Here is a 16,149-nt window from a genome sequence, read left to right on the forward strand (position 1 = left end):
GCAAGGTGTCAGAGATATACCGAGAGATGAGGGAAGAGGGGGAGGAGCTGGTGGGCGAATTAAAAGGAAAGTGGGAAGAAGAGCTCGGGGCGGAGATAGAGGAGGGTATGTGGGCTGATGCCCGAAGCAGAGTAAATTCCTCTTCCTCGTGCGCCAGGCTTAGCCTGATTCAATTCAAGGTGCTACATAGAGCACACATAACGGGAGAAAGATTGAGCAGGTTCTTCGGAGTGGAGGACAAGTGTGGGAGGTGTGGCGGAAGCCCGGCAAACCACGCACATATGTTTTGGTCGTGCCCGGCACTGGAGGGGTATTGGAAGGGAGTGACGGGAGTGATTTCGAAGGTGGTGAAGGTCCGGGTCAAACCAGGCTGGGGGTTAGCTTTATTTGGAGTTGCGGATGAGCCGGGAGTGCAGGAGGCGAAAGAGGCCGACGTTGTGGCCTTTGCGTCCCTAGTAGCCCGGCGTAGGATTTTACTCATGTGGAAGGAGGCGAAACCCCCCGGATTGAAGGCCTGGATAAACGATATGGCGGGGTTCATAAAACTGGAGCAGATGAAGTTTGCGCTGAGAGGATCGGCTCAAGGGTTCACCAGGCGGTGGCAGCCATTTCTCGACTACCTAGGGGAACGTTAGAGGGAAGACAGATGACCAGCAGCAGAAACCCAGGGGAGAGGGGGGGAGGGGGGGTGGAAAGTTTTATTTTATGTTAAATGATTAGTTTACCATGTTGGTTAGCCATTTGTTCACTGTTAAATTTTCTTTTTTGTTATGTTTCATGTGTAAGGGGAAAAAATTGTGATCGAAAAATTTTCAAGAAAATATATTTAAAAAAAAGACCCAGCATTCTCCGCGTGGAAGACTGTCCTATTCAGCCCGCAGGAGCTTCTTGCGCAGGCGCACCGCCAAGCTGTAAGTGGAGAATGCGCATGCGGTCTCTGACTGGGGCATGCGCAGTGCGGTACGTGTCTGGACTTGGGCGGCGAGGGGAAAAATGATCCGGTGAACTGAGTCACGGGGCCGCGAGGTGTGGGGGAAGAGACAGCGGAGTGGCTGGGAAAGGGGTTTCATAAACACAGCATGAATGCGTCAAACCCCGAATAAGAAGCTCCTAATCCTGTTTTTGCCAAGGACGTTGTTGGGCTGTTCTGCATCACTGGCCCAGAATAACGGCAGCCATATTGCAGCAGGGCGCATGCGCAGCCTTCCCTGTCCTGTCAGCAGGAGGAGAGAATATTGTGACGACAGTGATGGGATTCTGGAAACTCCTTTTACAGGGGGTTAGAAGGAGAGGATTTACACAAAGCAAATTCAAACCAAGACAATTTTTATGTCTCCTCAATTTATATCTTAGACTAACAGTTGAAGGTCTTTGTAACTTTCTTTTTCAGGAAGTTAAAAGTGGAGCATTGATCGATGGGAAACTCAAACCAAGCATCACATTGTGATCTGACAGAGTCAGCGATACATCAGAACCTGAATATCAGCAGCATCTGAGTGTGCAAGGTAAAATGTTTGTCTGTTCTGTCTGTGAGGGAAGATTTCAGGTCCCAGTCTGACTGGAAAACCCCGAGATTCAGAAATCCTGATTCGACCACACCTTGAAAACTCAACTCTGGGCAACAAACCTAAGGAGAATAGAATGGTCTCAGAGGGAGTGCAGAGCACAGATTTCCTTGAGTGATCATAGGATCATAGAACCCCTACAGTGCAGGGGGGGGGGGGAGGGGATTCGAATCCAGCACCAACCCTTCAAAATGAGCACTCTACCCATTTATGCTTCCTCCATCCACCCCACCCTATACGCATAACCCAGAACTTGAACTGCACATCCTTGGACCTTAAGAGGCAATTTAGCATAGCCAATCCACTAACCTGCACATCTTTGGATGGTGAGGAAACCGGAGCACCATGCAGACAAGGGGAGAATGTACAAACTCCAACAAAGGCTGGAATTGAACCCGGGTCCCTGACGCTGTGAGGCAGTAGTGCTAACCACTGTGCCACTGCTGAATCCCAAAATTATATTATACGATGAGATTACAGAAAGTAGTCATAGTCATTGTGGCACAGCGGAGGCTATTCGGCCCATTGAGTCTGTGCTAGTTCGCAAGAGCAGTCCAGTCAGTCCCATTCCCCTGTTCCATCCCTCGATCCTCGCAGGTCTATTGCCATTAAATATTTATCCAATTGCCTTTTGAAAATATTCATCGTGTCCATTTCTGCCCTCCCCTCAGCCATAACTTTGGGGTCATTACCGTTGACTGTAAAATCATTCCCCTTCACATCTCCCTTATCTTTTACAAAACCTGAATATGTCCCCGAGTTCTTGTGCAACCAGTGAATGGGAACAAATTTTCTTTGTCTATTTTACTGAAACCCATCAGAATCTTCTACATCTGAATCAAATCTCCTCAACCCCCTCTGCCGGAACCATTCTGCAAAATCTCTTCTGCACCTTCTCAAGGACCTTCACATTCTTCCTGAAGAGTGGTGACCAAAAATGGACGCAATACTCAAATTGTGGCTTTATCAGAGCTTTATAAAGCAGTAAAACTTCTATTTTGTGCTCATTAACACCATTAATCAGCTCAAGAGTTAATTTAATAAAAGCAAAATACTGCAGGTTCTTGAAATCTGAGATAAAAACAGACAATTCTGGATAAACTCAGCAGCTCTGGCAGCATCTGTGAAGAGAGAATCAGAGTTTTTTAACATATTTCTTTATTCTCCTTTTTCGCAATTTCTCCCAAATTTACACCCATCAACAATAAACAATAATCAGTAACAAATATGTCAATCCCCATATCAATAACAACGATCCCATCCTCTCGCCAAACCCCAAACATTCGCCCACATGTTCACATAAACAACTGACAAAAAGGAATCCGGAATCCCCCATTAACACCCATCGCCCCACCCCCCCACCCAACCAACTAATGTTCAATGTTTTATAAAAAAATTTAAAAATTCTCCTTTTTCACATTTTCTCCCACATTTACACCCATCAACAATACACATTAATCAGCAACTAATGTTCAATGTTATCCAGTTCTTGGAAGTGCATAATGAATAATGTCCATGAATTGTCGAACCTCTATGTCCTTCCCCTCAGTTCAAACTTAACCTTCTCAAGTGTCAAGAATTACAACAGATCCCCCCGCCACGCCAGGGTGGAGAGGCTGCTCTCCAACCCATCAGGATCTGTCTTCGGGCGATCAACGAGGCGAAGGCTAAAACAAGTGCCTCCGCACCCGTTTCCAACCCTGGCCGGTCCAACACCCCAAATATGGCCTCCTACCCCAGGTCGCCATATTTGGGGTAGGAGGCCATATTTGGGGTGTTGGACCAGCCAGGGTTGGAAACTGATTATTGTGGATGGGTGTAAATTTGGGAGAAAATGCTAAATTCATTTTATTTCATTTTCATTTTAGCTGTATCAGCTCCAACCTCGTGCACAAGGTGGAGGCATTCACTCTCCGGAGCACCTCACACCAGAACCCCTCCTCCATATCCTCTCCCAACTCTTCCTCCTACTTTGCTTTGATCCCTTCCAGTGGTGCCTTCTCCTCTTCCAAAATAGCTCCGTAGACCGCTGACACTACCCCCTTCTTCAGTCCCCCTTTCGTCAGCACATCCTCCAGCAATGTGGAGGAGAGAGAATCAGAGTTAATTTTCAGATCTAAATGATCTTTCTACATAACTGCTTCGCTAACTACTCTCTGAATATATCCTGTCACTTCAGAGAGAAAAGCACTTAGAAACCCCAGTCCCGTGTCCCTGCACAATCTTTAGCACTCTGCCATTAATTATATCTTTCCCCTCCCTAACCCCTTTGCCACCTAATTATGAGGGTTGTAATCCTTGGAATTTAGAAGATTAAAAAGGAATTGATCAAAGTTTTCAGGATGTTAATTGGAATTGACAAGGTAGATATAGAGGAACCATTTCCACTGGTTGGGGAATCTCGCACGAGCAGACACATTCTAAACATAGAATCCGGTTCTGGCACCTTTTCAGGGAGAGAGTTCCAGATGCTGAAGCCTCTGTTGCTGCAGAAACTGCTGAACTCACTGCTGAGTTCTGAAGGTTGTAAAGTGTCGAATGGAAAGATGAGTTGCTGTTCCCCAAGCTCCCTTTGAGCTTCATTGGAACAGTTCAGGAGGCCAAGGGCAGAGAGGTCAGAGTGGGAGGGGGGCAGACAATTAAAATATGAAGCAATCATCCAGCGTGCAATTAATGCAGCCAAATCCTTGATAAAAGTCACACAGTATATCATCCTTTTTCTTGTGAAGTGATGAATCATTTCCACTTCCACCACCCTCCAGGGCTGTGAGATCCAGGTTATCACTCTGTGTAAAAAAAGGTCTTCTTCATATTCCCCGCTGCATCTCAGGCACTATCAGCTCATGTGAACAGCTTTTCTTTATCGACCTGATCTATGCCTGTATTAATTTTGTACACCTCCATCAATCTCCTCTCAATCTCATTTGCTCTGTGTAGAACAAGCCCAGTTTCTCCAACCTAACCTTGCCGCTAACTTCCCTCCTGGAACCATCCTGAATCTCCTCAGCACTCTGTAAGGATCCTCATATCCTTCATGAGGACTGGTGACCAGAACTGGATGTAATGTTGTGATCTAACCATGACTTTATAATTTCTTGTTTTAGTGCTCAACACCTCTATTTATGCAGCTCAGACCCCTGATTTATTAACTAACTCCTGTTATAAGAAATAGTTCCCATGAATGCTTTAGTCATGACCCGTAATTATAAAGCGTCAATGATGACACAAGCTTTAAAATAGTTCCTGTAATATTTGTCCTGAATACCAGACACCTTCCCCCAAGTTCTGGAAAGGGAGGGTTAATAAAGCCAGGGACTGACAGTCTGCACAAACTTCGAATGTGACTCCAGACCCATTTGTAAAACTGAACAAATAAATCCCTGAATTTATTCCGACTCTTTTCTGTATTCCAGCTCCAGTAATTACTGACTGGGAAGGGACCAGAATGTCAGGAGGCTTCCCACTGCTGTCTTCTCGTGTGGAAGTGATCTATCAGATTAATGTGTTTATGCTGTGAGTATTCGGTACAATGCCTGAATCTCTGATTCTGCTTCCTGTCCACTATCCCCCTCATCCATGGATCTTCCCTTTTACCAACTGGAGAAAACGTTTGCCTGTTCACTGATTGATCTCGATGGCAGTGAGATTACCCAGAATTCCCAATCGGTCAGAAAGTCCCCTATTGGCGACTAATGGAACCCAGGGCGAGGACGCAGGGCTGTGCTGTATTCTGAGCATGCTCAGTGCAGCTGGTGGAGACGGACTGAAGGAGATCAGGCAGCTCAGGGAGGGGATTGTGAGCACAGGAGAGGAACTGGAGCCGGGGGAGGGTCAGAATTAAATGAGCCCAGACGACTGTCGGACTGGCAATTACCACGATGTAGGTGAGAGAGCACAGGGGTGATGGTGAACAAGACCTGGTGTGAGTGCGAGCAGGAGCAGCTGAGCTTTGGATGACCTCCAGTTCCTGTGAAGTTGAATCTGGGAGATCAACAAGACCCACATTAGAATAGTCCAGTTTAGAGGAAACAAAAGGAATGGATGAGTTTCAGCAGCACATGAACTAAGACAGGGACACAACTGGACAATGTTACTGAGTGGAAATAGGCAGTGACAGTGATGTGTGGACAGGAACACAGCTTGGGGTGAAATATACCAGAGATTGTGAACAGTCTGATTCAGCGTCAGACAGTTCCCAGGGAGGGACATGGAGTCGGCGGTGAGGGAGTGGAGTTTATAACTGGGCATGAAGACAATGGCTTTGTCCATCCAGTACTGTATGTCAGATAAGTCAGGATGGTGTGCGAGTTGGAGGGGAACTTGGAAATCATGGTGTTCACATATTCCTGCTACCCTGCTCCTACGAGGTGGTGGAGAATGGTTTGGGAGATTCTGTCAAAGTTCTGCTCATGTTGAAGATATATTAAATACTTGTTTCAATCATTCAGCCTCTACTACTCCCTTTCTCCTTCCTTCTCGCAGAGTGTCAGAGTCTGGTGTAGATTCAGACCAATTGGTAGGTTCCCTTCCCTGAAGGACATTAATGAACCAGTTGTGTATTCACAACAATCCAGCAGTTTTCATGGTCACATTTTCCTGGTGCCGGCCCCACAAATGACCCGATTCATTCAGCTCAATTTCACAACCTGCCTTTGTGTTTTTGTGGGTTCTGTCTCACTCCCTATTTTTCATTTTAAATCCGGTTCACAGGTCATTGGAAGAGGAGGATTTGCAGTCGGGAAACTTCATCACATCAGGATCAGCACCAGTTGCTCCATTTACCGTAACGTGAATGTCATCATACTTTGAACATGGAAGGAAATAGCACCATTCACAGTGGGGAGAAACCGTGGAAATGTGGGGACTGTGGAAGGGGATTCATTTCCCCATCAGAGCTGGAAACACATCGACACAGTCACACTGGGGAGAAACCGTCTCCTGCTCCAAGTGTGGGAAGAGTTTTACTATTTCTGCCAACCTGCTGAGACACCAGCGTGTTCACACAGAGGACAGACTATTTCAATGCTCAGACTGCAGGAAATGCTATAAAAGTTTCCAGGAACTGATGCTGCATCAACGTGTTCACACTGACGAGAGACCGTTCAGATGCTCTCATTGCGGGACTGGGTTCAGGCGATCGTCCCAACTCACTGTACACCAGAGGATTCACAGCGGGGAGAGGCAGTTTATCTGTTCCAACTGTGGAAGGGGATTCACTCAGTCATCTGACCTGCTGACGCACAAGAGAATTCACACTGGGGAGAAACCCTTCACCTGCTCTGAGTGTGGGAAGGAATTCACTCAGTTGTCACAGCTGTTGACACACCAGCGAGTTCACACTGGGGAGAAGCCCTTCACCTGCTCCGTGTGTGGGAAGGGATTCTCTACCTCATTCACCCTGCTGAGACACCACCAAGTTCACACAGACAAGAGACCTTTTAAATGTTCAGACTGTGGGATGGGCTTTAAATGTTCCTGGGAACTGATGTACCATCAACGTGTTCACACTGACGAGAAGCCATTCAGATGCTCTCGCTGTGGGACTGGCTTCAGACGATCATCACAACTCACTGACCACCGCCGAATTCACACTGGCACAAAACCTTTCACCTGCTCTGTGTGTGGGAAGGGATTCACTCAGTCATCCAACCTGCTGACCCACCAGCGAGTTCACACTGGGGAGAAGCCGTTCACCTACTCCCAGTGTGGGAACGCTTTCACAACCTCATCCAGCCTGCTGAGACATCAGCGAGTTCATAAATAACTACTGTGATTGGAATTTTCTGTTAATCACACCCAGGACTGACCCAGGTTCATTGGGGTCTGGTTCTGCTGATGGTAATAAACTGCAGCCCAGTTACAGGGACTCATATTCTGGCTAAAAGTCAAATAAATTAGATTTGTGCAAAATACGCAGTGTGTTGGAACTTTTTAATATCTCTGACACAAGTTAGATCCTTTTGAAGTACTCTCGCTCTCCCCTGTCTCTTCCATCCTCACCTCCAACAAGAAGTGTGAGGAGCTTGTGGAGCTTCTTTGTGACTGAGATTGAGTAAATCCGATCAGCTGCCTCTGCTGCTTCCCTCCCTCCCACGAGCCCACCGGACCAAACTGTCTCTAAATTTCATCCTTTCCCGAGCCCTGAACCCTCATATTTCTCTAGTTTCTCTCCCATCTCCCCTCCTGCCCTCTCAGAGCTCATCTTGTCCATGAGACCCAGCTCCTGCTCCATCGACCCTATTCCCACAAAACTGATCACCCAACTTCCCCATGTTCACTGACTTTGTTGAATCTTTTCTCTATCAGGTACTGTCCCTCCCCTTCTGCTGTCATTCTACCCTTGTCAAAAAGCAAACCCTTGACTCCACCATCCTTACAAATTACTGCCCCATCGCCAGCACCCCTCTCCTCGCCCAAATCCCGGTCTATTTTTCCCAGAACGCCACATTTGAATCCCTCCAATCAGGTTTCTGCTCTGTCACCGTGCTGAAACAACTCTTATCAAAGTTACAAATGACATCCTCTGTGACTGTGACAAAGATAAACCTCCCCTCTGTCCTCAGCCTTTGACAAGGTCGACCACACCATTCTGCTCCGTCACCTCTCCACTGTCACCCAGCTGGGTGGGGCTGCTCTCTCCTGGTTCCATTCTTCTCCATCAGAGTTGGAGAATCACTTGTAATGTCTCCCCTTCCCACTCCCACAGTTACCTCTGCTGTTACCAAGGGATCCAGTCTTGTCTCCTTTCTCGTTCACATGTTCCCACAATAACACCATCTGGACACAGTGTCAGTTGTCACAGTTACACTGACAGCTCCCAGCTCCACCTCCACCACCTCTCTCCACAATTGTTAAATTCTCAGCCTGTTTGTCTGATATCCAGTGGTGGATGGGCAGACATTTCCTCCAATTAAATATTGGGAAAACCAAAGTCATTGTTTTCATTCCCGAGCTACCAGCTCCATTCCTCTCCCTGGTAACGTCTGACACTAAACCAGACCCGTTTGCACACCTCATGTTTGAATCCGAGATGCACTGCTGGCCCTTGTGTCTGTGTGTCCCAGGCTTTCTCAGTCAAAATTATTTCAAAACTTTCCCCACAGAGAGATCAATCATTCTCCTTTCATAATCAGATACATGGAATAAGTCATTCTGAAAGATCTCAAGATTGTTACTTTGAATTTTTTGTCTGCAAATCCTCTCCCTCTAACTCCCAGTAAAAGGAGTTTAGAGGTTTTCGGTGTAAATGCAGGATAGAAATTCAGCACCATTCTAGTTTCTATGGTGCATTCTCCCAAATCTATGAATCTCAGTCCCACACACACCTCTCCCTCTCTGCTCATTGTTCCAGATTCAGTCTCCAGTCTCCTCCTGATTCTTTTCCCCTCTCCAGATTCTCTCTCCTCCTGTCCTTAAACTGGTGACTCAGACTGTGGCTCAATCCCACTCCTTCATTCTAACAAATAACCCAGCTCACAACAACTAATCATCTTGAACAACTTTATTAGTAATTTCCAATATTGGGAAAGAATCACCTTTTCCCAATTGTGGAGAACAGAAATCCAGCGGGCAGCTCAGAACTTCCTCCTCCCAGGAATGTTTTAACAAGCTGCATGTATCTGAGTTACATTTATACAGACTCATTCACTCAGTGATCAGATCTCACTGAACTATGACACAAACTGTGTGTATCTGAGTTATATTAATACAGATTCACTCACTCAGTGATCAGATCTCACTGAACTATGACACAAGCTGTGTGTATCTGAGTTACATTTAGACAGACTCACTCACTCAGTAAGTGATCAGATCTCACTGAACTATGACACAAGCTGTGTGTATCTGAGTTACATTTATACAGACTCACTCAGTAAGTGATAAGATCTCACTGAGCTACAACAGCTCTATTTATAATTAGTTGTTAACATAATAAAATGTCTCAAGCAGTTTCACAGGAACATGAGGACATATTGGGTCAGATGACCAAAGAGTTGGTCAAAGACTTCAGTTATAAAGAGAATTTTAAAGGTGGAAAATTAAGTGGAAAAGTGGGGAGGTTTAGGGATGAAATTCCAGTGATTAGGGTCCAGGCAGCTAACAGCCCCCAGTTGGATTGTGAGTAAAATCAGGGATGAAGGACATCCGGAATGATGCTCCATGTACGTGGGCCCCATAGCCCAGGCTCAAGGCCCAAATCTAAACTTTGGGACAGAGTTTGACCATCCCTGGTCTCAGAGAAATACAATTCCCCGATAAACATCTTGTAAGATCTTGGTTTATTTATAACATAAAAAGTTCGGACCAGTTGAGTCCTCCTGTGCACTCGATGGGGATTGACTTTAACAGATTTAAAATCCTCTGGATCTCAGGGTCACATCAAGAATATGTTTCAGTCGAGATTTAAATATTGAAAAACTGAATAGAAATGGGGACAGACAGCAGCTCAATTATTTCAAAGTGAGAAATGAATGGTCTCTGTTTCAGGGGGGACTCCTTCAGAATGAACACTTCCCACCAGCAGCACCAACCCCCCTCCCCCTCCCCCTCCCTGTTCACTGAACATTCCTTCACCCACTCATCCTCCCATTGCACATCCACCCAATGGCCCCCAGCCTGGATTCACATTCAGCATGAACTCAGTGAAAGGCTGAGCTGGCCCCAGGATGTAAGAACGGACAAGAGCTGGAAGTGGTTCCAGTCAATACAGTTTGTGCATCATTATTAAATAAAGAAACTTCATATCTTGTCAAATCCCCATTTCTGACACTTGGTGAATTACAATTTGGAGCCCAGACCCTTCCTGTTGCTTCTACTTGGCGGATCATAGAATTTACAGTGCAGAAGGAGGCCATTTGGCCCATCGAGTCTGCACCAGCTCTTGCAAAGAGCACCCTACCCAAGCCCACACCTCCACCCTGTCCCCATAACCCAGTAACCCCACCCAACACTAAGGGCAATTTAGCATGGCCAGTCCACCTAACCTGTACATCTTTGGACTGTGGGAGGAAACCGGAGTACCCGGAGGAAACCCACGCACACACGGGGAGAACGTGCAGACTCTGCACAGACAGTGATCCAAGCCAGGAATTGAACCTAGGACCCTGGAGCTGTGAAGCAATTGTGCTAACCACCATGCTACCGTGCTGCCCTGTGTGGTTTCAGCAGAGGTAGAGACAGGCTGCTCACATCCCTGCTCGCACTGCCCAGAGGCTTGTCACAGAATCATAGAATTTACAGTGCAGAAGGAGGCCATTCAGCCCATCGAGTCTGCACCGGCCCTTGGAAAGAGCACCCTATCCCCTTTATCCCCATAACCCAACCTAACCTTTTTGGACCCTAAGGGCAATTTAGAATGGCCAATCCACCTGACCTGCACATCATTGGAGGGTCTCCACCCTCTGGGTTTCAGAGCTCCAGAGGGTCCTGGGACAGACTGACCCATCTGTACCTGTGCCGGGCAGATTCAGCTGGAGACGGGGCGGCGTGTTGGATACTGCCTGTGGGTTTGGGGACAATGGGTCTAAGGTGGGAGCCCTTTGCTGGAGATCAGTGACGTGTTGACAGTATCTGTCATCCTGTTCAAGGCAGCAGACATCACCTGCATGGCCGAGGTCATGACCTACACCGACCCATTTCAGAGCCGTGCTTGAAACTCCATGGAGGCAGCCACTCTCTCCATGACAGACAGTCTCTGGAACCTCCTCCAGCCCTACAACCCTCCACGCTCCCTCACTCCTCCAATTAGGGGAGAAGGTGGCATCGTGGTAATGTCACTGGATTAGTGAGCCAGAGGCCAGGCTAATGCTCTGGAGACACGGATTCAAATCCCAAATCCAATGAATAAACCTGGAATTCTAAAGTTAGTCTCAGCGGCCGTGACAACTATCATCGATTGTTGGAAAAACCCATCTGGTTCACTCATGCCCTTTAGGGAGGGAAATCTGCCATCCTTACCTGGTCTGGCCTCCATGTGACTCCAGACCCACAGCAATGTGATTGACTCTCGAAGGGATGGGTAACAAATCCCGGCCTTTCCAGTGACGTCCACATCCCATAAAACAATCACAAAAAAATCCTCACCCCCTTCAGCTCCCCCGACTTGCTTCACTCCACCATTGGCAGAGGCACCTTCACCTACCGAGGTCCTGAGGGCTGGAAACCCCTCACTAAACCTGCCTCCTTACCTTTTCCACCCAGCTTCTGTCCCTCTGTGAAGGGTCTCCGACATTTTAACCTGTTGATGGGTAAATGCCAGTTGTTGTTGTCGCTGCCTCATATTAGAAAACTCAGGAATGTTACAAAAACACGCGGAAACTTCAGATGGAAGATTCGCAGCTGGAAACTTCACCTTCAGACAGCTTTACACCAATCTCTGATTGGACAGCACATTTTGTAAAAACATTCACCATCGAATAATGTTCATAAATGTTTAGCGAGGAGTTTCCAGCTCTCAGGACCTTGGTAGGTGAAAGTGCCTCTGCAAATGGTGAAGCAAGTCGGGAGAGCTGAAGGGGGGGGGGGTGAGGATTTTTTCTTTGATTGTTTTATGGGATGTGGACGTCACTGGAAAGGCCGGGATTTGTTACCCATCCCTAATTGCCCTTCAACTGAGTGGCCTGCTCGGCACTAGAGTCAACCACATTGCTGTGGGTCTGGAGTCACATGTGGGCCAGACCAGGTAAGGGCGGCAGATTTCCCTCCCTAAAGGGCATGAGTGAACCAGATGGGTTTTTCCAACAATCGATGATAATTGTCACGGCCGCTGAGACCAACTTTAGAATTTAGATTTTCTGCTTATTTCTAATATGATAAGGGGGCAGCACGGTAGCATTGTGGATAGCACAATTGCTTCACAGCTCCAGGGTCACTGTCTGTGCGGAGTCTGCACATCCTCCCCGTGTGTGCGTGGGTTTCCTCCGGCTGCTCCGGTTTCCTCCACAGTCCAAAGATGTGCAGGTTAGGTGGATTGGCCATGATAAATTGCCCTTAGTGTCCAAAATTGCCCTTAGTGTTGGCTTGGGTTACTGGGTTATGGGGATAGGGTGGAGGTGTTGACCTTGGGTAGGTTGCTCTTTCCAAGAGCCGGTGTAGACTCGATGGGCCAAATGGCCTCCTTCTGCACTGTAAATTCTATGATAAAATGTCAGAAATTAATTGACTGTGAATTGAATGAGCTCTCTCTGGCTCTCAGTAACAACGCTTCCACAGCAGCTTGCTGGGTGACACACACAGCACAGGCCTGTTCTCTCTGTCACAAACCCTGAAACCAGATTTCTAAACTGGAGAAGGTTGGATCTGACGACCCAAATATAAACCAACTGTCTGAGTAAAGGTTAAAACGGTTCGACAGGAAAATCACTTTGGACAGGAAAGATTTTCAAAGTGATCGGTGCTGGATTCAGACTAACACCAAACACTCTGACTGGATCCAGAGGAAGGAGAACACAAGAGGCTCCAGCCCCGGAGATCAGCTCCATCTGTCCGAGTGTCTGATCCGGGATCAGTAAACCATTCCGAGGAGACTGTCATCTCCAGCCCCGGAGATCAGCTCCATCTGTCCGAGTGTCTGATCCGGGATCAGTAAACCATTCCGAGGAGACTGTCACCTCCAGCCCCGGAGATCAGCTCCATCTGTCCGAGTGTCTGATCCGGGATCAGTAAACCATTCCGAGGAGACTGTCACCTCCAGCCCCGGAGATCAGCTCCATCTGTCCCAGTGTCTGATCCGGGATCAGTAAACCATTCCGAGGAGATTGTCACCTCCAGACCCGGAGATCAGCTCCATCTGTCCGAGTGTCTGATCCGGGATCAGTAAACTATTCCGAGGAGAACGTCACCTCCAGCCCCGGAGATCAGCTCCATCTGTCCGAGTGTCTGATCCGGGACCAGTAAACCATTCCGAGGAGACCGTCACCTCCAGCCCCGAGGATCAGCTCCATCTGTCCGAGTGTCTGATCCGGGATCAGTAAACCATTCCGAGGAGACTGTCACCTCCAGCCCCGGAGATCAGCTCCATCTGTCCGAGTGTCTGATCCGGGATCAGTAAACCATTCCGAGGAGATTGTCACCTCCAGACCCGGAGATCAGCTCCATCTGTCCGAGTGTCTGATCCGGGATCAGTAAACTATTCCGAGGAGAACGTCACCTCCAGCCCCGGAGATCAGCTCCATCTGTCCGAGTGTCTGATCCGGGATCAGTAAACCATTCCGAGGAGACTGTCACCTCCAGACCCGGAGATCAGCTCCATCTGTCCGAGTGTCTGATCCGGGATCAGTAAACCATTCCGAGGAGACTGTCACCTCCGCCCCGCAGATCGGCTTCACCTGTCCGAGTGTCTGATCCGGGATCAGTAAACAATTCCAAGGAGACTGTCACCTCCAGCCCCGGAGATCAGCTTCATCTGTCCGAGTGTCTGATCCGGGATCAGTAAACCATTCCGAGGAGACTGTCACCTCCAGCCACAGAGATCAGCTCCATCTGTCCGAGTGTCTGATCCGGGATCAGTAAACCATTCCGAGGAGACTGTCACCTCCAGCCCCGGAGATCAGCTTCACCTGTCCGAGTGTCTGATCCGGGATCAGTAAACCATTCCGAGGAGACTGTCACCTCCAGCCCCGGAGATCAGCTTCATCTGTCCGAGTGTCTGATCCGGGATCAGTAAACCATTCTGAGGAGACTGTCACCTCCAGCCCCGGAGATCAGCTCCATCTGTCCCAGTGTCTGATCCGGGACCAGTAAACCATTCCGAGGAGACTGTCACCTCCAGCCCCGGAGATCAGCATCTCCCTGATCCGGGACCAGTAAACCATTCTCACATGTTGTGGGTCACATGTATTTCCTGCCGATTTAGCTGGTGTACCAAATCTAAACTGTCGCTTTTTCATAAATTCCTTTAAAATTACCAATGACTTGGATCCCCTTTTTGGGTAAACTCTTGACTCCTGGACTAAAATTTTGCAGGTTCCAGCATTCATTACAACATTAAATGAAAATCGCTTATTGACACAAGTAGGCTTCAATGAAGTTACTGTGAAAAGCCCCTAGTCGCCACATTCTGGTGCCTCTTCGGGGAGGCTGGTACGGGAATTAATCTTGTTGACTCTAAACACAGTTGTAAAGGAGCCTTTTGTCTGTATCTCGGAGCTCTGAACCATGGAAGAGAGTGACTGGGGCATGTTTCTTACACACCTCAGGGTTAACCCACATTCAGTTCTGGATCTGATTGACAGCAGCGAAAACAGCGGAATCCAATCCCTGGAGACACTCATGAAGTCGCTGGTGTCTCAGCATAAGTTGTAAGTCAGTGAATCCATTCCCGCACTCGGGGCAGGTGAACGATCTCTCTCCAGTGTGAATTTGTGGTGTATCATCAGCTCATTGCTGCTTTGAAAGCTCTGCTCACAGGCAAAACATTTAAAAGGTTTTATATCAGAGTGAATTTGTTGGTGTTTCAGCAGGTTGTATGACTGAGTGAATCCCTTCCCACACACAGAGCAGGTGAATTTATTGCGTACAGTTCTGGTCACCGCATTATAGGAAGGACATGGAGGCTTTGGAGCGGGTGCAGAGGAGATTTACCAGGATGTTGCCTGGTATGGAGGGAAAATCTTATGAGGAAAGGCCTTGAGGTTGTTTTCGTTGGAGAGAAGGTTAAGAGGAGACTTAATAGAGGCATACAAAATGATCAGGGGGTAGGATAGGGTGGACAGTGAGAGCCTTCTCCCGCGGATGGATATGGCTGGCACGAGGGGACATAACTTTAAACTGAGGGGTAATAGATATAGGACAGAGGTCAGAGGTAGGTTCTTTACGCAAAGAGTAGTGAGGCCGTGGAATGCCCTACCTGCTACAGTAGTGAACTCGCCAACATTGAGGGCATTTAAAAGTTTATTGGATAAACATATGGATGATAATGGCATAGTGTAGGTTAGATGGCTTTTGTTTCGGTGCAACATCGTTGGCCGAAGGGCCTGTACTGCGCTGTATTGTTCTATGTTCTATGAATGGTCTCTCCCCAGTGTGAATTCGCTGATGCATCACTGGGCCATTGCTGCTTCGAAAGCTCTGCTCACAGTCAAAACATTTAAAAGGTTTTATATCAGAGTGAATTTGTTGGTGTTTCAGTAGGTGATAAGACTGAATGAATCCCTTCCCACACACAGAGCAGGTAAACGGTCTCTCCCCAGTGTGAATTCGCTGATGGACAGTAAGTTCAGATGATCGCCTGAAGCCAGTCCCGCAGTGAGAGCATCTGAATGGTCTCTCGTCAGTGTGAACACGTTGATGACAGGTCACTTCCCCGGAAGTTTTAAAGCACTTCCTACAGTCTGGACATTTAAAAGGTCTTTTGACAGTGTGAACTCGCTGATGTTTCTGCAGGTTAGATGTAGCAGTGAATCCCTTTCCACACAAGGAGCAGGTGAATAGCTTCTCCTCACTGTGAATGAGTTGGTGTCTCAACAGATACTTTTTACTTTTAAATTTCTTCTCACAGTCACAACATTTGAAAGGTGTCTGATCAGTGTGAACATACTGGTGTGTCAGCAGGCTGGATGTCTGAGTGAATCCCTTCCCACAGGTGGAG

At 47.6% G+C, this 16,149-nt stretch overlaps 1 pseudogene; it reads left to right on the forward strand.

The window, feature by feature from the left end:
* The first annotated feature begins 1,049 nt into the window (after positions 1 to 1,049).
* On the forward strand, positions 1,050 to 7,477 carry LOC140421387 (uncharacterized; annotated as a pseudogene).
* The last annotated feature ends 8,672 nt before the right edge of the window (positions 7,478 to 16,149 follow it).

This window comes from Scyliorhinus torazame, chromosome 5, assembly GCF_047496885.1.
Source record: "Scyliorhinus torazame isolate Kashiwa2021f chromosome 5, sScyTor2.1, whole genome shotgun sequence".
NCBI lineage: Eukaryota > Metazoa > Chordata > Chondrichthyes > Carcharhiniformes > Scyliorhinidae > Scyliorhinus > Scyliorhinus torazame.